This window comes from Solenopsis invicta, chromosome 4 (assembly GCF_016802725.1).
Source record: "Solenopsis invicta isolate M01_SB chromosome 4, UNIL_Sinv_3.0, whole genome shotgun sequence".
In the NCBI taxonomy this organism is placed as follows: Eukaryota; Metazoa; Arthropoda; class Insecta; order Hymenoptera; family Formicidae; genus Solenopsis; species Solenopsis invicta.
The window spans coordinates 3813092-3840614 of record NC_052667.1 but is presented as its reverse complement, the minus strand read 5'-3'; the positions used below and the strand labels follow the sequence as shown (position 1 = coordinate 3840614).

Sequence of the window (27523 nt, the reverse complement as noted above, 5' to 3'; positions counted from 1 at the left end):
TGCCACGGATTTACTATCGTTTGTCCTACGAATTTAAGGACTTTAGCTTAAATCCGTAGGAGAAACATGTAAATTTGCGTATATCGTGGTAATGGAATAACGAACGAAGTGCGAGCAGTTCGCGGAAGAACAAGCATAATTATAGTTGAGAGATTGTAACGGAGGAGGGAGGGATGTATACCCTCCGCGCGCTCGAGTGAGATCTCTGTTGTTCTTCGATCCCGGTAAAATCTAATCTTAGCGGGGATGAATAAGTATTTAAACGGTAGGAATCGATTTTTTAATAAAGTCGCACTTTAATCGCATAAAATTGAATCTCAACAAATTTAATTAAGGCGCGGATGGGAGATTATACGATATTCATACTGCGCTCTTTTATTAAAATCCACTAAAAATTCCCGCATACAACGCGGCCCCGCGTACCACCGTGTCATGTAAATAGGGCTTTAATCCGCGTTTCATCTAGGCGGCAGAATCTATTTCATTTCTGAAGCCCAAGGAACCCTACCAATCGGCGCGCTCGCCCGGATCCCCGCGCGACGCGCATTATATTTAAATATTCATCGGCGATCTCTTATATGAAAGTCTCGGGCGCGCCATTACCGAATGAAAAAGTTAATTGCTACTTTGCATAATAATTCAATGGGAGCAAAAAGTCCACCTCTCTCTCTCTTGTCTCCTCCGGCTCGGCGATTCTTTCCGTCAAAACCGACGAAAGATCTTGAATATCGGAAGAGAGGTAATTCTGTCATAAAAATAGGAAGGAAACCCGGGTCCACTTGGAGCGATTATGTGACCGTTCGATCGACCTTTGTCAGCCATTCGCTTCTCTCGCGCACCATGCGCGAAAGCCTTTTTCGAAGACGCGTCACGCGAACGTCCATAATTAGCTTCCGTAATGTATGCGTACTTTCAACGTAACGTTGCGGTTTCCGTTAAATCTCGACACGAAACGACCCGTTCTTGTTAATGTATCCGCAGTGTATCGATTTCCGCGGCGCCCTTTCGCTCAATGAACACTGCCAGATTATCTGATAAACCGACTAAACACCCACTAATTATCTCGTGATAACATTACTTAATAACATATCGCGCTTTTCATTTCGCAATTCGCAGCGAAAGACTAAAAGAGTAAAGATGTGGTTAGAGCGATTAGACGATAATTAAAAGTGTTACACACCATAATAACACATACAGGGTGTTACACACTGTAATAACAACAGAGAGAAATAAAACAAATTGCCTATTCTCAATATCAAAACTTTCCTTTTTCGTTATTCTCTGCTGCTTTCTAAAAGAGCAAAATAAAATGTAAATTCTCTCCCTCAGATTTTCATTTCTGCGAGTTTCTACGCAAATGTCAAGCTTACACGTAGAAGAACATGTTGGTACAAATGAAAAATAAGTGGAAAAGAAAGTTAAGTGTACGTTTTACACGATGTAGAATGATGCGGAAAAAGAATTAATAAAATCGTATCACATGCGCAGTTAAAAACAAAGGTTACAGGTATTAAGAAAATAATATACGAATCGTGTAAAATTCATGTAAAATGTGAAATAAAACGGTAACATGGTGTAAGAAGTAAAATAAAGCGTACAATAATATAAGAAATGAAATATGATAATGTATTTTCACGATTAATTCAGAAATTCTTTTTCATTTTACTCGAATTAAGCTCGCACGTCTTTTTCTTCCTTTTGAGTTAAGCCCTACGTCTTTTCATCTGCCAGCTTAACAAAATCGGGAAGCGTATAATTTCCCGTCAATCGTAACTAGATGAGCACTCTCGCGCCGCGGAGAGCTCGTATGCCACTATTTATTCTCCTTCGCCTTTAGCGAAATGCGGAAATTGTCCGAGAGACATCCAGCGAGGACCGCGCTTACGTAGTCACGAAAGCGTATACACGCCACGCCGTGTTAAATCGCCGTCGTAATTACTTCCGAGCGAAATTAAAGGACTTCTCAGAAACAGCGTGAGAGGATCTCCGCGCCGCTTTCTAATCATACCTGCGTCTGTCCTGCCGAAGTTCGTTTCTTTGCGATTTCAACGATTGCTGTTAATGTATTCTCCACTCCCTCCCTCTTCCTCTCCTCTGTCTCGCTTTTCGACCTCGTCCCCATCGTTTCGTCGCTTCACCTTTCTCAATTTTCAGTCACGTTGGAATCGTCGGTTCTAAATCTCTGAAATCGTAAAAGCAACCTGACAGAAATTCCTTTACGAGCCGCGGTTTACAACTCATTTGGTTCGCTCGATCTCTCGATACCTCCTCGCCAGCGAGAGAGAGAGAGAGAGAGAGAGAGAGAGAGAGAGAGAGAGAGAGAGAGAGAGAGGAGAGAAATGCTAAGAGACGAGGACAAGGGGACTCTTTTTATTACAAATGCGCCACGCGGTACATAAATAACGCCCGTCAGCTACATTCACAATGACTCGTTAAGGCTTGTTAGAGTGTGCGAGAAACAGAATCGCGCGCCAAAGGTGAGAACACGCCGACATCAGACGATCTGGTGCAATCCATGTGTATCGATTGAATCACGTGAATGTGAATTTTGTTGATACGGTACGATACAGCGTCTTTCTCTCTTTTCTTTGCCGTAAATTCGGCTGCAGTGAATGAATTTTATTTTTTCAAATAAATATCAATAAGTACGTTATTTTCTTTCAATTCAGTTATTTATCATTTTAGCTTATTTGTTTTCAATTAAAACAAATTATTAAAAAGGTCGCATTCTTACTCCTAATTATGCTTAAAGAGGCACTTCTCTCGTTTCGATCACAATTTATTTACGATAAACGTTACGTAGAAATAAATTAAAACAAAATACGTTTATTGGAAATATTATCAAATTTAAGCATATATCAATTATTCCTTCTGTTAATGCTGGCAAACATTTCAACGACATTATAATACTTTTATATAAAATCCGAATAAAATGTTGCGCGGCAATTTTAATGCAATTAATAGAACAGCTTGATGATGATACGCGTAAACAGATTACATTCCATCACGAATATCGAAAATGTACATTTCATTCGGAAACTGATTTAATACCTTTCTGTACCAGGCTGGAGTACCCCTTTAAATATTAATATCGCATTTTCTCATCGCGATCGATAGAGGGCAACTCTGCCCTCGAACAATATTACGTAGTAAAATTCTGTTGCTGACATAAAAGAGTTCTGAAAAAGAAAATAAGTTACACTTGGACTATCCTGCGGATGTACCCACCGCCATTGTTAAGTAATCGAGAAAGAAGAAATAATTTACTATCAACAAGTTTGAAAACGAAGAGGCACTGGAAAAGCAGAAAATATTGTATTACAGAAGAGGGGAACCTTTAATGATGAGAGTTGCCCTAACGATGGAATTATAAGCAGAATCGACTCACGTTTCTCCCTATTCTTTATCAGCTCATTATCTTATACGACAGAACGGGAGAGTTTGACCTATTGTTGCTCCCAAGTTATTTTCTTAAATCCCTTGAATTTCAATATCCTGCGCGAGGATGGCTCCTATCGAATTTTCACAGTATCAATCTACCCTGGTACCCGTGATCTTGAAATAACGAATTTAAAAATGCAGATACAAATTAAAATTAAAAACACTACATTTTTTTTAATGACCCTCTGTCTCTTGATAAAAATTATAAAAGCAGAATATTGTACATATCGTTGTGCCATGTATATACAATGTGACGTATATACGTTAATGTATATCAATACCAATTATACAAAATGCAAAAATGTAAGAATACAGAATGTATGAGAATAACCACGCATATAATGCAAAGATAAAAATATTCTGAATGCTATATAGAATGCGGTTGACTAGGAATGTATAATGGAGTGCTCGGAGTTACGAATCAGCGCTTTTTACTCACTGGGTCGCTGTATAATAAGAGAAAACGTAAACGTTTATACTGTGATAAATCCAACGTGATGTCAGAGAGCGTGCACACGTGTGCTCTTCGGACTGCTCGGCGGGAGCGAATGAGAGACGCCGAAGAGGGATGACACTTCTCTTAACGTATCTTAAGAAAACACCGAGGATACAAGAAAACCGGCTACGGGCGTAAACTCAGCGCGGATGAGCGATCCTTCCATAACCGTCTTCTTTCATCGCAAGATTTCGTAAATATTTGTCGTAGAATTCGATACAGGTCTTCCCACGGACCGCCCTCGATTTTCCGAAGGGATTATTTTAAACGGAATTGCCGGTACACGTAATTCCTTATCCGTAATTTTTTTACAGCACCGTTACGACTTCCGCTTTTTGCGATCTGCGTATACAAGATAATTTGATTAATAATAATTTACTTCCGTTTTATTCCCCGCGTCTATTCGTAGATATGAGAAAATATTTCTCAATTTAGACGGACGCTCAATTTCATTACAAGGATACAGTTGGATGTACTGAACAAAAAAGAATTGCACTTATTGTGCACGAATAAAAAAAAGTACATGTATACGAAGGAATAGCGTACATGCTATTGTTTCTACCGACAAACTGTTGAAACAGTTTATTTCGAATCCGCGAACATGATCGAGTATCGTTGTAACAGATTAGTCATGCTGATATTTGATTGGTTTATTATTACAGTAACGGATATATATAGCTTTTTTTTAATTAAAAGTCTGCGAATATAATATATTTGATATTATTTTATGTAATTATATAGATTTGTTTCTACTTAACTGTATTTACTTTGCTTAACGTACAACCGACGCTCGTCTATATCTCAGCAAAAGTAACCATTGCTTCGCTCCGGCTTAGTATCTTATTGGAACTTTGCGCGCAAAAATGAGCTTCTATATATAACCGAGATTGATTAAAGCGCGCGACTTATCCGCGCGCTATTTTATCACTCGCTCGTTGATGAAAACAGAAGTATTCGGTTCCGGAGGTAAGGGAAAGACTTCGTCGCAACTTTAAATTCACTCCGTCTGTTTTACGAGGCTATAACTTGCATATAGCTTCACATTCTACGCTTTTCTTCTCCACGTGATAGCAGCTTTTTCTTGAATTTACAAATTGTTGCTGGAATTTCATTATATATTTTACTACCCGTGATATCGTTGCCGGTATTAATTTGGCGGATATAGTCGCATAAATCGCGTTAGGAGTTAAATAAAAACAAATTAAATTTCTGTTCTGAGTAAAAAGGAATTCGTTTTCTTTTTTTATATATAAATGGTTATAAAAGCTTAAATCGACTGTGTCCCATATTTGTAGCCAGATAATCTTATTTACGATGTTTTTCATACGTTTCAATGAACTCAGCTTACTCAGCGATATTTATCAAATACCAATTCAATCTTTCCTAATGAAAAAAATTGACACGGAGATTCTCTACTTAAAAATAAGTTTTTAAAAGAAGCGACAAATGCTTACGTTTTATTTTCCTGTTGCGACGTAAAGAAAGAAAAAGATGCCATTGATATTACGAGAATAAAATTTCAAAGACTTCAGATCGCGATTTCCGATAGTGGTGCTGGACAACTTTGGCTTCGTCGTAGTAAATACAAAAAACAAAATCTCCATTCCCAAATTATTGTACGACCAGCAACAAACTCGCATTTCTACCTCAGAGTCGGGGAATGGGAAATGGATGGAATGGAGATGTAAGTAAGTTGGCGATGAGGGAGGTGAGTTCAGCGCAAAGCATCCGGCGGGGATGGAAAAAGCAGTAGAAGTATCGAAGTGCGATCTCACTGCTCTACGATAACTAAATGATATTATTAGCCTTGAGCGAGATGGAAGTGGAAGTGGAGCGGAGAGATCGAATAGGCAATGATGCGTTACGGCAGAGGGAGAGGGAGACAGAGAGAGAGAGAGAGAGAGAGAGAGAGGAGAAGGAGGAGGAAATAAAAAAAAATACTATGGATAAATGTAATATATAGACATGAGACGTAAGTAACCCGAAGGCACGAGAACGACGCAAGGAAAAAAAATGGAGCGCGAAAAACGCGATGGAGTGAGTCGGTGTGCCGAGGTGAATGCTATTTAACTCCCATCGAGACGAAACTTTTCGCGGTACTCGCGGGTACCGCGATAGACGTGAGCACCAAAGCGTTTATTTGCAGATGGGAAAAATGGAATTACAATAAAGTGAAATGGAGTTCTGACGATCCTACCTAGCTTCGCGTAATCCTCCATTGGTTCGCCGTGGCCGGACGGTCGACCGAGGCCGCGGAACTTTTAAAGTATCCTTGTTAAGTTTTGTTTTGCGCGAGTTTTTCGCAAGGCGAACGTCAATTCTCCCGTGGATCGTGCCGAAAATTCGGCGTCGCGCTATGCCGTAAAGAAGCTCCGCCAGGGTGGAATCTTCATTGTTATTCAACGATCGTGAGTGCACCCGGCGAAAATCCGTCGAAATGTTTAGCTTAAGAACAGCCAAGTTCGACAAACAATCATCGAAGTATTACGCGTGAGTTCCGATCGTATAGATAGATGCCGTATATACCAGCTCGATTGGATGTCCTAATTTCGCGGAACAATTTCCCCTTTTTTAAGAATTCCTTCTTTCGTTCTTATATCGCTCCAATTTTAATTTAATTCTACACAATGTTATTCGCGTTCTTGTTTGCGTAATCCACTTTATCGGAAAATAATAGTCCGCGGTTTAAATCGCTAACGAATAGCATTTAACGAGCCACGGAAGCATTAGTATAAAACTGGTAAGACGAAAGGTTTAACGTGCTGAAAGAGGTGCATGCAAACCACACTAATCGCAGAGGTAATTATCGAAAGAATAAATATCTCGACGCTCGTGAAACTACGCTCCGCTTTTAGAATATCCAGATGTACGTTGGTCCCCTTTGTTGGTTCAAGTACTCTTCGGCAGTCGCGCTGATATTTCAGGAGAGAGAGAGACACTTGTATCTTGGTACAGTAACATATGCGGCGTGGTGTTATCATTCCCTCTCAACGATAATATTGCTCTTGCCGCCGCGTGCGTTTCTTCCATCGGTGCATTTACTTTGGTCTACCCGACACCATTCGCGTACAATACCGGTCTTTCCCCTTTTCCAGAGGAATATAAATGTGGGAACAAATTCCCATAAAGGCGCCTCGAAATCGCCGGCGACAATTTTCCCCCAATAAGGAATGCGTGAATTGGTGCGCGAAAAGAATACACGCGCGCACGCGTATTTGCGTAAAACAATTTTACCGTGAGAGCGGCGATTTAATTTTACAAAACAAATGATCGAGCACACGTCGCATCAAGAGAGTAATTTGAATATTCATCGAATATACCGCCTAAACGTGCGCTTTATGGTGCTCGCAAATTTTTGCAAACGTGCGATATTTGCGCGATTACATCGTCCGCGAAATAAAACGGCGGCAGAGGGAAAAAAAAAGTAATTGGCTGCGAATGTACCTCCGTAACCAGTTATGTTTGAATCAACGAAAAAGCGAACGAGCACCGCGACATCATATGCACACTTTATAAAGAAATTCGAATTTGTCATACGCGAAACAGAAAAAAATTGTCTCATCTGCGCGACGTAAATTTAAGTTTCGCGATGTACGATGTCACATTTGAGTTAATAATGAGCGATAACGATAACTTTTTTATACAAATTTGAAAAAAAAGTGAAAGACAGTATGTCTTTAATTGTCGAAAAAAACTAAGCAGAAATGGCGTTGTCATGTTAAACAACTTGATAACGTTACAATTATAAAAATGGACAATCCTGTATAAAAAATACGCTTATTTGCAATGCCATTTAAATTTTTCACGTATAAATGCAAAAGGTCGTTGGCGAATTCGTACAAATGCTGGATTAGAACATTGAACGCCATTTGAAAGCTTAATACCTTGACTCTTACTAAAGTTTATTGACTTTATCTAGGCAATTATAAATACATTTTGCCTTTAGAAAGTACGATGCCGCAATTTGCGTTTAATCTACAAAAAGATCTTCTTGCCTAGGGCGCTCTAATACATGCATATACTTTAGTTTAAAGCTCTACACTGAAACTGAATGTAATAAACTTGGAAACTAGTTGGTTTTAATCGTGAAACAAATAAAATGTAGAGACAATTATTGCATTTGACAATGCAAATATTTTATTTAAAAAAAAATCTATTCCAAAGAGATTTTAAGATAATATCGAATGTAATAAAAGTTGCTTTCATTTACTCTGCAAAATAAGGTATAAATTCTTCGTTGCTTATTAAATTCTTTCATTTTTTCTCTTCAATTAAAAAAAAATTCGAGTATATTGCAATAAAACGTTTTGGTTATTAGTAAGTGTACATATCGATGTGTAAAAAAATATAACATTTGTGAGAAAGCTAAAAATATTTTAAATAACTAAAAAACAAAAAAAAATTATTACATAAATATAAGAAATTTCGTTACATATTACAAGCTGTTCGTAAAAACTTTCTCATTCATTATTTCTGAAGAGAGTTAGTAAATATCTGTTTTCGATCCTAGTAATTGAACAATAAACAAGATAATAAGACTGCGGTGCAAACAACCGTGTCGTTTAATGCACTTGAACGAACGGTAATATGGCTGTTCTCTCGGGATTTTCATCGTTCATTGGCAAAGTCGAGAGCGATTGGCATTCGAGATTCGTCAAAGTTCAAGGGATTTGGATCGGAGCCAGCGGTTGCTCCCGTTACACATGTGTGCGAGTACATGCATGTGTGAATGCAGGAGCGTTGTCTGTCGAGAATGTCCCGAAAGTGAGTCACTTTCTACCCTCGTTCCGATTCCCTGACGGGCGAGGTGGGTGGAACGGCCGCCACGAAACCAGACGTGCTCGAAGAAAAACACGGGAGAGAAGTTCGACGGAGGTGAAGGAACCGGGACCGGAGGAGTCGCCGCAAAAAAAAAAGAGAGGAAAAAACAATCTCGTAAAGATATCGCTTCTTATGCTTCCGACGAGCGCAGCGGCGCGACGCTCGAAATATCAGAACGTCGAGATGCGAACGGAATGCGCGCGGAAGAAAATCTCGATGGCGAGAAAGGGGGAAAAATACTCTCGCGAGGAAAAAAGTAATCCGCCGCAGTGCATCTCGGGACAGGCTGAAGAGGGTGGCTGTGCTCGCTTGTGGCGAGCGTAAATCTCGATTCGAGAAAATGAAATTTGTGCTGTGGCGCATCCCAGTGTCAATTTTTACGGCGTGTGTATGTGTTGGTACGTCTGTACTCGCGCACGCGTTTTCCACGTTTCCGCGTGGTTGGATTATTTTTATCGCGCGCACCCCGGCACGCGCGATATTTTAGTTTACCTATAAATCACGCCACGCGGATGGCAAAGACGAATTTAAATTCAACGATTGAACGCGCGTGACGTTTTCGATGGCAGCGTGTTTTTATCGCGTCGTACACGTATGCGTCAACATTACGATTATCAGTAGGATGATATTATGAACGATGCGACTCGAGATAACGCGTGCGCGTCCGTATAAATTCAAATATTAAAATACGAGTGTTGCAACGAGTGTTGTGACAAAAAAAAACAAATTTTCGAATATTAATCCTCATTTTCATGTCTTTAATTATTAATCCTAGCTCCCCTACACATAAGTCCTATTTTTTTTTACATTACTGTATCTTTTTCATAATATAATTTGAAGACTAGGATTGAGGTTAAAAAAAAATAATTTAACTATCCAAAGCACTTATTTTTGCAAACTTTATAACACAATTTCTTTTAAATTGCAATTACTTGAGAACACAATATTTTTAATTTGAGTCTCTTTTATCGTCTTTATCCTCAGACTCTAAAGATTCGATTTCATATATTATGAGCTAAAAAATGTCTTTTCTGTTCAAAAATATAGCGTATCGAAGTTAAAAGGTTCAATAAACCCAGAGGTGGGAAGAAGAGTAACCAAAAATAAATGTGGGAAGCTAGAGTTAATATCTTTCTAATATTGAAAAAAAAATTGTTCGCGCCAACGTTTCGCATTACCCTTGCAAACGATTTTAATAAAAGCGCGTGTGATAATTATTTTTATCACAATATACAGCGAAAATAACATGAAAGACACATGCCGATGGACGCGGGTAATAAACAAACAAATACACGTTTACGCAGGTAGTATATCAAAAGTGCAAGCGTGCATAACTTGTTCTAACTAAAACATAATTGTTTTATGGTGGAAAACCGTAATACACGCGTCCTCAATATTATTTGAAAAAGCTGCTCGACGCTAAAATATGTATTGGACATCAATATGTATTAAACAGTACGATAAAAATCAGTGCACTCTGTCTGGCTATAATATTACTTTAAACTAATCGATGTATCAACATGGAGAGATATTTACGTCAGATTCAATATCAGCTTGACGCATCGTGTACTCTCATTCTGCGATTAAAATTCGGATAATAATATGTTAACAGCCTTCAATCATCTGTTTTTTAAATATATGAAAATTTGATACGTTACACATATCGATCTTGTAAGCTGCATATCTAATCCACTCTTAGAGATATTCAAATTAAACTAACGTATTTAATTCATACTTCTACGATGTATGAAATAAAATTTTATCGCGGTTCATTGGTGAAAAAGAACTTTATATTTGCATCCTCTTTCGATCGGTTTTCATCGACATAAATTAATAAATAAATGTGTCAGTGGACGAAAAAATAAATAAATGTGTCAGTGAATGTTCAATTGCGCGGGGATTATGCGAGATGAATCATTTCTTTGGACAAGGAGCGTTATTTACGGGAAGGAGCACAAAGCCCAGGACGCGAAATCGAGCAGGGAATAATAAATCGCGGCGTGAACGCGCGCTGCTTGTTTCGACGAAAGCCGAGCGTGAGGAAAATGGTATACGGCGGAGAGGACCCGTAAAATTGTCGCTGGTACCGCCGACTTGTCTACTTCCCCGCGTTTTTACGGGCGCCCGCGCTCTCGCACGTAGATGGCTTGCTTTCTTTCTTCACGCGAGCGAGAGACGTACATGCGGATACATTATTCATCACGCGATAGTGCGCTTGGAACGTCGGCCGATGAGTTAGACGCACTTTCGACAATTCGTCGTCGCACACTTCCAAAGACGTCGCGAGCAATTGAGAAGTCGGTATCGATTCCGTCAAAAATGCACTCCACAATTAGACCACAAGTGGAATTGTCGCAACCTTTCGGAACAATTCAAACGTTCGAGTTCTCGTTGGGACAAGTCGAGGAGAGAATTACGTACCCGAGGACTCCGGAAATATCCGACGACGCGGTTCCCGTACGATAGTATTCAGTAGATAGTTCATACCAGACAATTTCGCTGCTTAATTATTCCCCGTTCTGCGTTTTGCCGCTCTCGCGATAGAATGCAAATGAACGTTTGAGAGTTTTTGCGAGGAATAATGAACAGCGGTCTACCACGTGGCTTCGCAAGGACGTTCAATCGTAAAAAAAAGTTCATAATTTTGTCAAATCTTCAGCAGTAACTCGAATCATGCATGCGAGATTATTCCCTCACCATAATTAAAAAAATATAATCTTTTATTAGAAAATATTCAGCCAGAATATATTTGTGTTAGTTTTCTCGCAATAGTTTATTAATTTTTTGAAAGGAAATATAAATGAAAAAAATAACAATCTTATTATTTTTACTAACCCTAGACCCAACATGAATGTTATAAAAAATATCAAGTTTATCGTTCCAACGATACAAATATTAAAATTAAAATAGTAAACTATAAAAGTATTAAAATTATTAGTAAATTTATACTTTTATTTTAGTTATAGTTTAATATTTTTATTTTAATATATGTATTGTTGAGACGAGAAACAAACTTGAAACTTTTTATAAAATATGTTCTTCACATAATATTAAATTATATATCCTTAAATAAGATTATTAAACAATAATATTAAAAATAATACAGCATAATGTAATTATTTATAAGTGTTAAAAATGCATATTCTCACGTAATTTTCACGACATAATATTCCTCATAAATCATCTTTATTCGAAAATTAAGCTCAATTTCCCACTCTTGTCCTCTTTCTCTCTCTAGTATCCCTACCAGACCTGCATAATCAAGACCTAATTAAGTGAACGGGTTACACACAAGCGCTCTTATCCTCTCGAACTAATCGTTCAAACCGGGCGAGTTGGCAAAAAGCGAGTGCAGCTCACAATCACACACGTGATTCACGTGTGTTTGTGAGCATAAGCGAGTTGGAAAAAATACAACGTTCGGTGTTGAATAGACATCGTTTTGATCGACGATTAAACACAATCGTACGTGCAGTCAATCAAATAAGAGTTACAAATGTTCATTTCAACATGTTAAACAATAAAGAATTAAATCAATTCTTGCAATTCTAATTGGCTTAATGAATTATTAAATTTTAATGCTTGTGATTATTTAGAAAATTAAGATATTAAATTAGTTCAGTTTTCCTCTGCCATGAGGATAATAGTTACACAAAAAGCTAAAATATCGCAAGATTTTTACAGATACATATCTGGAAATAATTTTGTTGCACCATCAAAATAATTATGAAGCATATCCAATGATGGGCAATACTGCAAAAAAATTTATTTTAAACTAATTTTATTAAATTTTATTTTATTTTATTCTAGCAATCAGCTGGAATACTCTCTGAATAATTACTTTGATGGTTCAAAAAAATTATTTTTGGATCTGTATCCAGCTAAATTTTTAGATATTTTAGTAAAACCGCTTCCTTCGGGTATAACAATTTCCTTTCTTTTTTGCTAAGGTGTATCGCTGTATCCCGTAACTAAAGCGTTAGACATGCTGTGCAATGCCTTCATTCTTAATAAAACAAAGATTGTGCGTTTTCTTTTTTTCAAATATCATTAATCATCAGCTGTTCTAATGTGAGCATTGCGTGCCTAATGTCGTATTTATGTCGGGTTATACATTTAGTTATAACGATTGTTATGTATGATTGTTACATAAATTAACGTCTTCAAGCATTGATCTTGGAAAGACATGTGTGTTAATTAAGGCTGAACGAGAGCGCGCTGAAATCAACACGGAACTGCGATAATGGAAATTAAAAATTAAGGCTGTATAAAATGCAGTGTAAACGCATTATATTAAATTTATCTGTTTTATACTGGACCGAGATAAAATTGAATTTTCCATAACATTAATTATTCCTGAAATTAGACGCGCATTACTTAATTAAATTTTCAATGACCATGTTATCAAGATAATGTTGTAAAATGCGCGCTCTCTCTCTTTCTCGATTCATTTTATTGGAAAGTAATCTTTAATAATTTCCGAATAATGAAACTGTGAAAATATGAATGCTTATATACGTTCGTGTATATAGAAAAATCTAATAATAAAATAAATACGTAATAAACTTTTTCACTTTTATTCTACAAAAATTTCAATTACTTAATCATCGTCCTTAATTAGTCACTTACTTGTGCATGTGCAAACGTCTAGGAAGCTTCACTCTTACGATTAGAAGTAAACACAAAGATTAGGAAATTGTTGGACATTTAAAACAAACGTAATTTAATAATAATAATATTCTACATAAATAAAACATGATATATTAATGCACTTTTTTATGATATGCCACGGTATCTCGTTACAATGATCAATACCATGTTCACAATATTATAAAAAACATATCAATCTATATCATCATGAAATATTGATTATACGTCAGCGTGAAAGCACAGAAAATGGCGAGCATCAAATATACACATTCATAAATCGTGGGGTATTTACCGTGTAACCATATTCTCATTTGTCACGCCATACGAACGTTTGCATACTTGAAAACGCTATTTGTACCAATCATCGCCGTTTTTGAAATGCAACGTATTTACATTACATTCCAATCACCGGATAATTAATGCACTTTCGTTCGACGGAAATGCATAATTATTGAAACTGTCGTATCAATTGTACTCTACCTTCAGATGCACACATTTAAATTTCCATGTGTAGCATCCCTGCGCAAACCCCCCCACACCCTTTGCTTATTCGGTTTGTTCATAGAAAATATTATTTTTGCATCCATTTCTATACTTATTCTCAAAACTTATGTTCCTGAATAACGAAACAAGAAAATATATTGCTCTACCGTAGATGAGCGAACTATAAAAGTTTCCGTTAGGTATACATATATATTCTTATATCTGTGTTATGTATATATCGAAGATCGGATTTATGAGCAAGCGGCGTGATACGTAAAAAATTTTATGAAACCTCGTCACACCGTAATCTTTTTGCACACAATACAAAAGTTGAGTTTCTGTATAAAAAAATATATATTTTTTTTTCCCGCACAGAGAAAAGATCATAAAAAATTTATGAATATCGTGGAAATTGTTGGACAACATTTTGTAATTATATAATTGAGAACAGATGTATTTATATTATTATATCTCTAACTATCCGTGTTCAATCGCTGCAAACTATCCAAATTAGTTGGAACGTATTTATATCGTTTAATTAACAGCCTTTGAATAAATGATGCGATTGTACGGTCGTGTACGCTGGAAATTTGCCGCAATATGCGCGTTCTTGCACAGAGAGGGCAATGCACGATTTCTCATACCAGATGGAACGAGCTGTCGGTATCGTCTTGTACAAATAATCACGGCAATCCTTTCCTCGACCCCACTGTCGGTGTACCGCATATCGTAAACTTACGCATTCACGAGAAGAGCCAGACCAAAATTAAGAGAGAAAGAGACGGAAAAAGAGACAAAGAGACACTGCCGCTTCCAGCTGGAAATCTACTTCAATCTAAATATTTAACTCAAGTCTCCCTCAAAAACAATCTACCGTTGTTTATCGCTATAAAACGAATCTTAACCGTCCTAGCGTATCAACGACAAAGAATTTAGCCGCTTTTCTCAATTTGACGAAGCAGATTACTCCAGCTTTATTCTCTCTTTTGACAATCTACACGATTGGAGCCGAACTTCTTACCAGAAACGTGATCGCAAATACGAATCCAAACGATAATGTAAATAATCTACTAACGCTTCGTGTACATTTGTTATATATTCGTATTTTTTAATTCTTTTTTGCCCACATGTCAAATTCTCAATCAATCATTTTTCATAGAGTATATTATTCTATTCGAAATAAATTTGGAAAAAAAAACATGAAATTTAGTTGATGCAACAACTTTAGATTAATCATTTAAAATCATAATTTTGTTGTTAAGTGTTGTTCGTCGATAAATATATAAAATAAGACATAAATGTTCTACAATAAAATCGTACTCGTTGTATCGTGCATTTCAGGTGACTTATCGTTTCTACTAGAAGGAATTACGAGCGCCGGGGAAGAGAGAGACGAAGAAGCCACGCGAAGCCTGGAGATAGGTTCGACCGATCGATCGGTAGAGCAACAAAGCCATTATCTGCTTCAGCCGCTCAAGCACAAGGTAAATTGTGTCCGTGTGCTGGAGTAGGTCTGTTCCACCGGAAGTCAGAGGGTCACTCTCTCGACCGACTAAAGCTAGTCGAGACGTCAAGTCCGTACTATATGTTAGTCGCTTCCGATCCATCAAGATCCTTGTAAAGTTTCGGTCTATCAATGGATACCCTCGAACGTGCAGTATTGAAGCCTCGACAATACCCTTGATATAAAATATCAGATTCGCAAGTCTTTTTAACGAGGAGAATTACGTGAACGATGTCACTTTACTGACCTTAGAGTGTAACATAGAATTTTCTCAATTTTTTTAGCAAGAAAAAATATAAATTGAGAAATAAAAATGAAACAAAAAAAATAAAATAAATTTCAAAAAATATGGATAAGTTACAAAATGTTATAATGGCAAAGTTCACACGGCGTAATACAGTTAAATATATTTTTAATCAATCTATTCTAGTCAATCTACTTTGAGATAATAAATGTATGAAATACTTATTTGCAATATCATCTATACACAGAAAAATATTTTTATGCTAAGAAAATGTGATTACTCAATTAGTTTTCTTCCTTAAAGTAACAGCTATCTCTGCTTTTAAAGAATAATTTTTAAATAATCGTTTTAAATATATCAATTATTTGCTTGTAACAAATAATTTAAAACATATTACAAATAGTTTATTTTAAATAACATTTATTTAAAATAAACTTGTGCGTACACACAGAAAAATACATATTTTAAATTAAATATTATTTATTAGTAAGTAAATGTTATATTGGCAATCTATCATAAATATCACCATAAACATCAAATTTATTTAAAATATATTCTGAATCCTAGTAATTTAATATTCCAATCAAAAAAATTGAAACAAAAATTCAATTTGCACATTATTCTAATTTTTGTTCAATACAATTTTATAATATTCTTCGAAAGAGTATAAATTCATTTTTGGAATATATAATAAAGAGTTTTTCTAAACTTTGTAATGAGTAATATTTTGAGATAATTATCAAGAAAATATTCCATGTTAAAATAACTGTTACTTATTAGAAGAAGAAAAAATAAACTAAGTAATCGCTCTTCATAACAACATAATTGATACTTTTACTGTGTGCATATTATCTATTTTTGACTCTACATACATTCAATGCATTCATGTTACATATACAGTTTTCACAGATCCATTAACTCAAATTATATAAGAAATAATTATAAGCTCACAAATGCGATGCACAGCAGTGGAGTTGTTACATAAGTGTACATGGATCTGAAACAAACACACATTAAAATTATAGAAAAAATGTAACTTGTTGCAATAATAAAATAAATATTTTAGAAAACAATTATTGTCCGCATTGAACTATTCATTTACTTCTTAAATCAGACTCAATACAAGCACACAAATGTTAATCATGACTAAAGTGTAGTATCGTTAGCATTAGAAGCAAGTTGTTGACTTGCACGTTGCTTGTTAAACACAATATTTAACAGAAAAATTATATAATTTTCGAGAATGTTGTAGAATCTAACTTCATAACTGTTGATAAGCAAAGAGATTTATATAACAAACAATGATGATTTACTCACCCTCAGTTGCTCCGCCGTCGCCTGATGCCTCCCCGGGCCTCCTCCTCCTCTCAGATTTCCTGGTCGTCGTCCTTTCGTGACACTCACACATCACTCGCGAAAGTAAGGTTAATTAGGATCGCGCGACACTTTATACGGCACACCCGACATTAATCGAACGCGATGCGCGCACCGCGAAATGAGGTTAATCACGATCGCGCGGAACTTCGCACTCCCGATTGCGTTAATCGCGACAGGCGTTTTATAACATTTCCCAAAATCATATTTGCGAAAACGAGAATCGGAATCGCGATCGAAGCAACGATCCGTTCGGCGTCCCTGCAAAAGAGAAATGCGGAGAGTTTTAATCGTCGAATTCACGTCATGTCGTTAGCAAATAGCGAGGTATTCCGGAATTATATGGCGATTGTACTTACGAATTAGACACGCCGCAACGTCGCTCGTCTCGGAATCGTTCCTTTTTCTACCTGAGATAACCTGAAAACGAGATTGCGACAATTGGCGCCGACTATTTCATTCCCGCGTTACTACGTGTATCAAAGTAACGACCGCATACGTAGCAGGCAACTTGCGAAAATTTCATTATCATACCTGCGATACACTTCAGACCAATTTCTAATAGGTTAGGAATGCAAAGTACGACGCGCGAGGTGCAGAAATTAGAATTCACGTATTAAGAAAATTATCATCCGCTCAAATGTTGCAATGAAAACAGTAATTTAACGTTCCTACCTCTTGGATTCTTACGTACAACGAATAAATCTCAGGAAAACGTACACGCAGTCGTAGGCACGCTTGCGAATCGATCGTCGATCGCCAGCGTCGCGCGTCGACTAACCTCGTCAATGATAGCTAATTACAGCTACAATGATAGCTGTTCCTGGCGAATCGCGTTTGGCGTCTCGGGATAGAAAGCTCGAGAAAGAGAGAACGCTACGACAGTGCAACGCACCGAACGACCCTCGTCCCTGTTCCCTGTCCGTATCTGCACAGAGGATCGCCGTGCGCGAATAAAAACACCAACCTTACTAAATAACAACGCCGCGCGGAGCGTTGGCGCCACGCGTCGACGGTGGTCGTCGCGTTTGGCGCTCGAGTCGGTCGCTCGCTGTGCAAAATGTAAATAAAATTTATGTTACTCCGTTGACGAATGTCAAGGAACGGCCGTATGTCAGACGATGCTAACCCAACGAATAAATCTCACGAAATACGTACACGCAGACGTCACTTTAGCACGCCTGCGAATTAATCGTCGATCGCCAGCGTCGCGTGACGACTAACCGTGCCAACGATAGCTAATTTCTGTCCCTGGCGAACCGCGTTCGGTGTCCCGGGATGGAAAGCTCGAGAAAGAACGCTATGACGATGCGACGCAGCTCTCGCCCTGTCCGTGCCTACACTCAGGCTCGCGGCGCGCGAATGAAAACACACGCGACCTCGCGTAACGACAACAACACCGCGCGGAACATTGGCGCTTGACGCCGCGCGTCGATTGCGATTGTCGTGCTCCGCGCTCGCTGCGATGAATACAAATCGAATTTACGTTACACCGTTGACGAACGTCGAGGAACGACGCCAATAACGACTGTGTGTTAGACGACGGTTACCTATGTTTTCTGTGTGTCCACGACGCGGCGACGCGTGCGACGCTCCGACGCTCCGACGCGGGGTACGCAGAGAGGGAAACCGCGAAAGTGGCGTCGGTAACTTCACTCTTGCGATACAACACGAGTCAAATTAGCGACTGATCAAGTGCAGTTGAACCGTGTCCGAAAATATGCGGTCGAAATTCGCGGCCAGTATATTTCACACGCGTAATCCCCGCGGAATGCGCGTATTATTAATTACTCGTTGTCACACATTAACGTTATTAATATATAAACAATCGATATATCACGGCTTTCCATTAGTTGACTCACGTAGTCGACCGTGTATTACTCCGCGCTCTCAATTTGATGTGTATGTATGTGTACGTGTGTGTATTCGATCCTACAAAATTATCGAAGATGCGATTATCGCTCTAAGATCGATATTCATTGTCGTAAATAATTTTCCATGTTCGATTAAAAGAAAAAGGTTAAATGCATGAATGAATCTACAATAAATCACACTTTCAATAATGGTTTAAATGTCTCAACGAAGCAATAACTTACGATTTCCGTATAATCTGTCGCTTCAGTACACACATCGAATTAATAAATCGCGAGATATTTGCTTTGATAATGAAGTGCCGTTTCCATACGTCTACACGAGTCTCTAATTACAAGAGATGATTAATCGAACGGCATTAATCGATAAACGCTCGTGCGGAATAAAACGCGTTCTCTCTTGGGCCCTGCGCTTTCGTCGCGGTTATATTTGTAAGATGGGAGATACGGAGCGATTCCTACTTGTCGAGTTGTCCGTCCAAGCTTCCCAGCACGAGTGGCGATACGGCGAGTTTATGTAAACAGTGCCACGGCGCCGCGGCGCACGTCCAGCGTTGTTTGTTTACATGAGTCCGATCGGCTGCTGCTAAACAACGCTTAAATGTATAATGTACGTTGAAAATTTCGTATCTCCTATTCCGAATTTCGATATAGCGTCGCAACTGCCGCATGCACTTTATGCTTTGTTTCGCGTGTGCTCTCATTACATCGTAGTAATTAATATACCTATGATAACGATTAATTGCGTTCAATCGAGAGCGCTTTAGAAATTCGAACAAAATATGCGAAATATGTACTTAATCGATGAGATTAAACAATATTTTTAACAGTCGAGATGCAATAATGATACGCTCATTTAATTTATAAACTTCTTAGTATACGTAACACGATGCATAAATAAAAGTACGATTATAGTTATACAAAAACGCACAAGCGTTTTTTATTCTTCGCTGAAATGCACTTTTTCTATCATTCTCAAATCATAATCATGTCAAGCATACTACACGAAACAAAGCGCAAAACGCACGACAGCAATCTGGCCATCGAAATTCGCTTGGCGCAGAAAGAACGAAATTCTCAACGTACGTTTGCTCTATCATGCGTTAAAAACTTTCGTAAAAGCAACAACCAGCTATTACGTACGCCCGCGATCGATGATACTCACGTAAACGCGAGATTTATTCATTGCACATAAAAAAAATCAAAGGATAAAACGTGCGACACACTGCTATTTCGTCATGACCACTTCTTTAATACGCCTGACGCGCTTTGTATCTCTCATCCCCTGAAATGTCATTTGCCTATCATTTTCTGAATCGCTAGCGTGAAAAGCTTAATACGCGTATCACTGGATCGGGTGATTTAGATTACAGGAGGCCGTGATATATCGGGATCGTGTTTACGCATTAATAACACCGATATATAATTTATTACGCGACGCGATTAAAAACATGCGTACCTCACGAAATTTATTGCGGGCGCAATAACAAAATTCAATTATAAATTTTCACACTACGGTTCACCGCGCCTCGGTCGTTAATTAGACTCGCGGAGTAATGCGAGAGTGAAATCGCGGAGTCGCCAGTATCGAGATTCATTTTCGAGATATCGAGATAAGTGAAAGAAAGATGGACTCCTCGCCCCGCCGACACGACTGACGACGCCGCGTTGTGGCGCGTTTAATTCGTAAGTACAGCCGCGAGTAATCCGGACACCTTGATACTCGTTAACGAGCTGACGGGGCAACTGACAATTCAACGATTAAAACTCTCTGCATTTCTCTTTTGCAGGGACGCCGAACGGATCGTTGCTTCGCGCGTTTCTGACTACTCGTCTTTGCGTTCTCCCAACTGTGATAAAACGCGGGTCGCGATTAACGCGTCGGGGGGGAGCGCGAGGTGCTGCCCGATCGTAATTAATCTTATTTCGCGGCGCGCGCGTTTCGTTCGATTAATGTCGGGAGCTCCGCGTAAAGTGCCGCGCGATCCTAATTAAGCATACTTTCGCGAGTAACGTGCAGGCTGTCCACCACGTACAGCCGGTACTTTGACACACGTAGTAACACGGGAGTGAAATTGCCGACGTCATTGTCGCGGTTTTCCCGCGTACCTCTCGTCGCGGATACACGGAAAATAAACTTGGATGAGCGTCGTCTAACATGCACGATCGTTCCTAGCATCGTTCCTCGACATTCGTCAACGGGGTAAGGTGAATTCGATTCAGGTTCAGCGTGTAGCGAGCGACCGGCTCGAGAGCCGAGCGCGGAATGCGACGATCATCGTCGACGCGTAGCGCGAAAGCCGCGCGGCATTGTTGTTATTACGGAAAGTCGCGTATGTTTTCATTCGCGCGCGGCGAGCCTGTGTGTAGGTACGGACAGGGGCGAGAGCCTCTCGGTTCGTCGCATCGTCGTAGCGTTCTCTCTTTCTCGAGCTTTCTATCCCGAGACGCCAGGAACAGTAATTAGCTATCATTGGCGAGGTTAATCGACACGCGACGCCGGCGATCGACGATCGACTCGTAGGTGTGCCGACGACTGCGTGTACGTATTTCGTGAGATTTATTCGTTGTACGTAAGAGAATCCGACAGATAGAAACTTTAAATTGCTGTTTTCGTCGCAACGTTTGAGCGGATGATCATTTCCTTAATACGTGAATTCTAATTTCTATACACCTCGCACGTCGTGCTTTGCATTTCTAACCTATTAGAAGTTGGTCCGAGGCGTATTGCGAGTACGATAATGGAATTTTCGCAAGCTGCCCGCCACGTATGCAGTCGTTACTTTGACACACGTAGTAACGCGGGAGTGAATTAGCCGACGTCATTGTCGCACTCTCGTTTCCAGGTTGTCGGCGAGTGGAAAAAGGAACGATTCCGAGACGAACGACGTTGCGGCGTGTCTAATTAGTAAGTACAATCGCATATAATCCCCGAATACCTCGCTATTCGCAAACGACATGACGTGAATTCGACGATTCGACGATTAAAACTCTTCGTATTTTCTCTTTTTGCAGGGACGCTGAACGGATCGTTGCTACGATCGTGATTCCGATTCTCGTTTTCGCAAATGTGATTCTCGGAAATGTGATAAAACGTCTGTCGCGATTAACGCGTCGGGAGTGCGAAGTTCCGCGCGATCGTGATTAACCTTATTTCGCGGTGCGCGCGTTCGATTAACGTCGGGTGTGCCGTATAAAGTGCCGCGCGATCCTAGTTAACCTTACTTTCGCGAGTGATGCGTCAGTGCCAGGAAAGACGAGGACCGGGGAATCTGAGAGGAGGAGGAGGAGGAGGAGGAGGAAGAAGAGGAGGAGGAGGAGGAGGACCGGGGAGGCATCAGGCGACGACGGAGCAACTGAGAGTGAGTAAATCATTATTCATTGTTTGTTATATGAATCTCTTTGCTTATCAACAACTTTGAAGTTAATTTCTACAACATTCTCGAAAATTATATAATTTTTCTGTTAAATATTCGTTTAACAAGCAATACGCAAGTCAACAACTTGCCTCTAATCTTAACGATGTTATACCGTTTAATCATGATTGATATTCGTGTGCTTGTATCGAATCTCATTTAAGAAGTAAATAAATAATTTAATACGGACATTAAAATTTTATAAAATATCTGTTTTATTACTGTAACAAATTACTATCCTATTATAATTTAAATGTATTTTACAGATTCACGTGTAGCTGTATAGCAACTTTGCTGCTGTGCATCGTATCTGTGAGTTATTATTTCTTATTTTAATTTAAGATAATGGATCTATGAAATACTGTAATATTATATATAAAATGAATACATGGAATGTGTGTAGAATCAAGAATAGATAATACCGAATATACACACAGAAGAAATATCAATTCTATTGCTATGAAAAACGATTAAGTTTATTTTTTTCTTGTAATAAATTACAGTTATTTTTTTAATAAGAAAAATTTTCTTAATTGTCTTAAAGTATACTCATCACAAAGTTTAGAAAAAACCAATTATTATATATTAAAAAAAAATTTGTATTTTTTCGAAAAATACTATAATATTATACGAAAAAAATCGGAGTAATGAGCAAATCGAATTTTTGTTTTATTTAATTTAATATTCTTGATTAGAGTATTACATTACTAGGATTCAAAACACATTTTGAGTATAAACTTATATATTCATAAAATATTTCAAATAAATAAATAACATTTTTTAAATTTACTGTAATATGTATTTTTCTGAATGTACGCAGAAATTTATTTTTAATAAATATTATTTTCAAATAAATGATGAGTATTAGAACTATTATTAAAAAGTATTCTTTAAGAATGATAACAGTGACTTAAAAGAAGAAAATTAAAAATTGAGTAATTACTTTTCTTAGCATAAAAATATTTTTTTGTACGTTAATAAGTGTGTGTACAATATTGTAAATAAATGTATTCATTATCTTAAAATAGATTAGCTAAAACAGATTAAGAAAATATTTAATGGAATAACGTTACGTGTAGCCTTCGCTATTGTTTATCATAATATTTTATAATTTATCTATAATTTTTAATAATTAAATTTATTTCTTAATTTTCATTTTTCATTACTACAACAGTAAACTAAGAAAATAATTTGTTATCTGGATCTTTGTTTGTCAACAATTTTGAAAACTTTTGTTTAAACTTTTTTTTAAAATTATGTTATTTTTCTTGTCTTTTTTTCAAATCCGTTTGACAAGACAAGTGAATAACTTGCTTCAGTGAATGCTAATAATACCGCCGTTTATTCATGATTGTCCATTCGCACTGTTGCATTGAATCCGATTTAAGAAATAAATAAATAATTCAATGCGAGCAACAATAATTTTCTGAAATATTTATTATCACTTTCACAAATTACTTTTCTGATACAATTTGGATATATTTACTTTTTACAAATTAACGTGGCTGCACAATAACTCTGCTGCTGCGCATCGTGCCAGTTTTTAATTTAAGGTAATGGAGCTGTGAAAATTGTATTCAAAATATATATAATATATACATATATGTATAGAATAAGAAATACCAGAAAAGAACCGATAAATCTAAAAAAAGAGAATATTAAAAATAAATTGTTGAGATGATATATATGATAATATAAAAATAAATGCATATTATTCCAATTATTGCACGTAAAAATAAATACATTATAGATCCATTATCTTGAAATAAAGAAACTTGAAATAAATAGAACAGATTAGAAATATTTAATACTTACTATAATATATAGTGCGTCAATTTTCATCGGTATCTTTCACAGCTTATCTATATTTAAGTCTATATACTTTGTCATGCGGAATAAAATAAGATTACGTGAAATTTGATAAATATGAATTTTTTTTTACGTAAGACGAAATTTATCATACAAGTTTTTTCATAGTTAGTTACTATCAGATATATTGAATACTTAATATTGAATTATATTTCTAATGTATGTAATAGTAAAAATACAATTTTTGTATCTTATTGGTAATATTAGTGTGACATGTTTTATATACATGTTGATAAGATAAAACAATTTATATTGATAAGTTTTTGAACTTACATCATTTTTTGTGAAGTTTTAATAAATTTTGGACGTATATTGAGCTTTGAATGTTACAACAAGTAACTACTAAACAAAGCTTTTCTTAAGCTTTCATGAAAAGTTTATTTTGATTCGTTCAATATTTGCGTAAATGTCATCTGAAATAGGAATACCAATATTCATTCGCTTTAGAAACTCGCCGTTAAATAAACTTAAAATAAACTAAAAAAACGCTTAAAATAAAAACATCGGGTATACAGAAGTGCTTTAAAGTCGAAGTAATTGAAAGTAGCCGCTAGCATTCTTAATAATGTCACCGGTTTGAAACATTAACGAATATCATCGTTTTTCCGAAACATTAATTTGCAAACGGCGGTAGAATATTGTGCCGTATTCGCTGTATAAAGTCTCTTGTGGCAACAGTAATTTCTCTACATAGCAGGACTGGATAAGTCATCTTAAGCGCATGAAACACAAGTTTGTTTCGGTTGCGTTCTCGTATATACCTCTGATGCTCGCTTTTGATGCAATCTTGTATTAAAATTGTTGTTTGCGTTGCATCTGCGTTTGTACTATGTTTAGTAAACGTGCATTATTTGAATGACCTAACTACGTAGCGAACTATATCGAAAAATTTGAAAACTAAAAGCTACAGTTATAAATCTACACAATAAAAGTGCAAATCCAACATAAATTATTTTCGTAAAAAAGAAATTTCCGGTATTTTATTTGAAAGAGAAAGAAACCGAATCTCTCGTATTTCTTTTTTCTTTCTGCAGCAAGCAATATTCGCTTTGAGTTCAGTTCGGTTTATTTACGTCGGAAACATTTTATCTAACTGATAATGCAATTCTCGTAGTGGAACTTGTGAAAGCGTACAAGTGCGTTAACTTCATTTGAACAGTTATAAATCCTGCGATAATTACGTAAGGACGTTCGAAAGATAAAATGAAAAAAATGGTAATCGTAACGAGTTTCAACTTTAAATTTAATCTGGATTACATCATTTGCGAGCAAAAGATTTATTATCTTTAGCAATCATAACGTTTTCTAATTTAAGTAATCGATATATTACAATAGTTTATGGAGGCTAAATAAATCTTCGCAATGCTTTTTTTTGCAAGAGATTTATTTCGGTTCGACTTACATAATATTCGAAAGTTTCAAGATATCTGTCTCGGGTTCATAAAATAATGATAGAAGGAATATCTCGGGAAATTGGAGGGCGTTTCCGTCTAGTCACTTTCATCCGCGTTCGTGTTAAATGGCATTGTATTAGCAGAAAGCAGATTGCGGTCAAACATTCCTCATGTGCCGGCGTTCGCTGCGAGATTGAGGACGCCGAGCGTCCACTTGTTATTCCGCGCGTGCGATACACGCACGTACATACGTGTATCTGCTCGCAGAGACGCAAATCAGGGAAGAGATGTCGGTTGTCTTGCTTACCGGTGCTAGTGCAGGTCTCCGCGAGCGTTAAGGGCTGCGACTGAACCAAGTTCCATACATGAAGAGGAGTGGTGGGAAACACGGGGCAATCCTCTAACCACCCATCCGCCCAGCGCCCCGGCTTAGTTCCAAAGTGGCGGTTTCATACGCGCTATATCCCCGATATGAGCAGTTTCCGAGTGCCTGCTAGCTTGTTCGGGCCCGGAGGTGTCGGATAAAGGGAGATAGACGTAAGAAGGTAGACGACGCGCTCTGCTCGAACGTAGGTGTAAGTTGGCGCACCGTAGGTCGGAGGCCGGGAGGTCGAGGAGCGAGAAAGACAAAGGGCAAGATGGGGGAGAGAGATAGGCGGCGGCAGGATAGGGAGGATGGGGTCTAATGTCTTACGGTCGGGTCTCATTGAAATGCGAACCTGCACCGCCACGGAGGAATGTGCGAGTATCTACCCACTTGGATTAGAATACATATCCTATCTCCCGTGTCATCCACGTCGCGCGACTTCTCCTCGTAGCCGACGCTATGCCTTTCTCGGTGGTAGGCTAATTAATTAGCCTATCGCGCCGTGCACGCGAACCACCCCTGGCGCGCCGTTAAAGGACAAAGGGACAAAGGGGACTCCGGGGACGCCTTTGATTTTGCGATCTGTCGTGATTATCGCGTAATCGCATTCGGGACTTTTTGTGAACACAACGGCGATCAATGGGATCGATGCGTTGCGCAACAAAAAGCCGGTAACTCACTGATAACGCCGGACGTATGTATCTAGAGAAAAGTTAGGCCGGACGTAATTTTACACTTTTTGCAACGTGATTCTATTGCGAAAATTTCTGAATATGCCCGTTTAATCTCCAATTTTTCAACTCGAACAAAGGTTTTACAGAGATATTTCAATAAAGGTTCGATCTACAATCGTAATTTTTTTTTTATTAACGCACATTCGTTTAAAAAGATTCACGTATACGTATTTTAAAATTGTATTCTGATTAATTCTATCCCAGACTTTTTACGCTCGTTGGTCTCGTTTCGAAAGAATAATTAAACAACACGAGCAATGTAATTCGCTACAAAAATCCGTAATAACATAGAGCTGAATATAACATAACAATGCAACGAGTAGCAATAAATAAAAAAAAGATATATTTGTATCATTTTTGCCTCAACATGCGGCGCAACTGTTTTTCTTTTTTTTTTATTTATAATACATAAAACTAGCAGTGATATTGCTCTTTTTTCAGACATATCATGTGATAGCATAACTTAATGATGCGAGTGGAGTATCAATTTCATTTTAACGCGATGTGTTTACACCGTTTCTCTTTCTCTCTCTCTCTTCCTCTCATATTATTTTATATTTATTTCGATTATCATAGCACCGTATTCTCATTGTCGTATAATTCGATGTACATGTAGTAATAACAATTAAATTAATTCTATTTCAGTGCATTTTATTTTTTAGCCGCGATATCATTATCGCATTAGATAATTCGAACTTAGTACTTATTGTCCAACAGCAGCATTTAATGACAAAACTTTAGATGAAATTATGGCTTATATATAATAATAATAACATAATAGCATTTAAATGATATCCAATAATGATCGGTTAGACATTATTTTTCATTTATGTAATAATACTTCTCTCAAACCACGATG

General features: G+C 37.6%; 1 protein-coding gene and 1 long non-coding RNA gene across 3 annotated transcripts in view; one reads left to right on the top strand and one right to left on the bottom strand.

Moving 5' to 3' along the window:
- Window positions 1-1559: 1559 nt before the first annotated feature.
- LOC105195647 lies at window positions 1560-19656 on the bottom strand. Of its 2 annotated transcripts, XR_005574461.1 has the most exons (4): window positions 17373-19656; window positions 16957-17274; window positions 16591-16636; window positions 1560-2182 (listed from the first exon to the last, which is right to left on the bottom strand). It is a non-coding gene; the product is annotated as an uncharacterized LOC105195647 (long non-coding RNA). The 2 variants fall into 2 exon arrangements; XR_850715.3 differs by lacking the exon at window positions 1560-2182 and having other exon boundaries at window positions 16401-16636; window positions 17373-19653.
- A 2531-nt stretch (window positions 19657-22187) lies between these two features.
- LOC105195648 (hemicentin-2) overlaps window positions 22188-27523 on the top strand; it is a 142036-nt gene continuing 136700 nt past the window's right edge. Inside the window, exons 1-2 of the mRNA XM_039447736.1 lie at window positions 22188-22246; window positions 22567-22612. The gene's annotated coding sequence lies outside the window, so the exon portion shown is untranslated. The remainder of the gene's footprint in view (window positions 22247-22566; window positions 22613-27523) is intronic.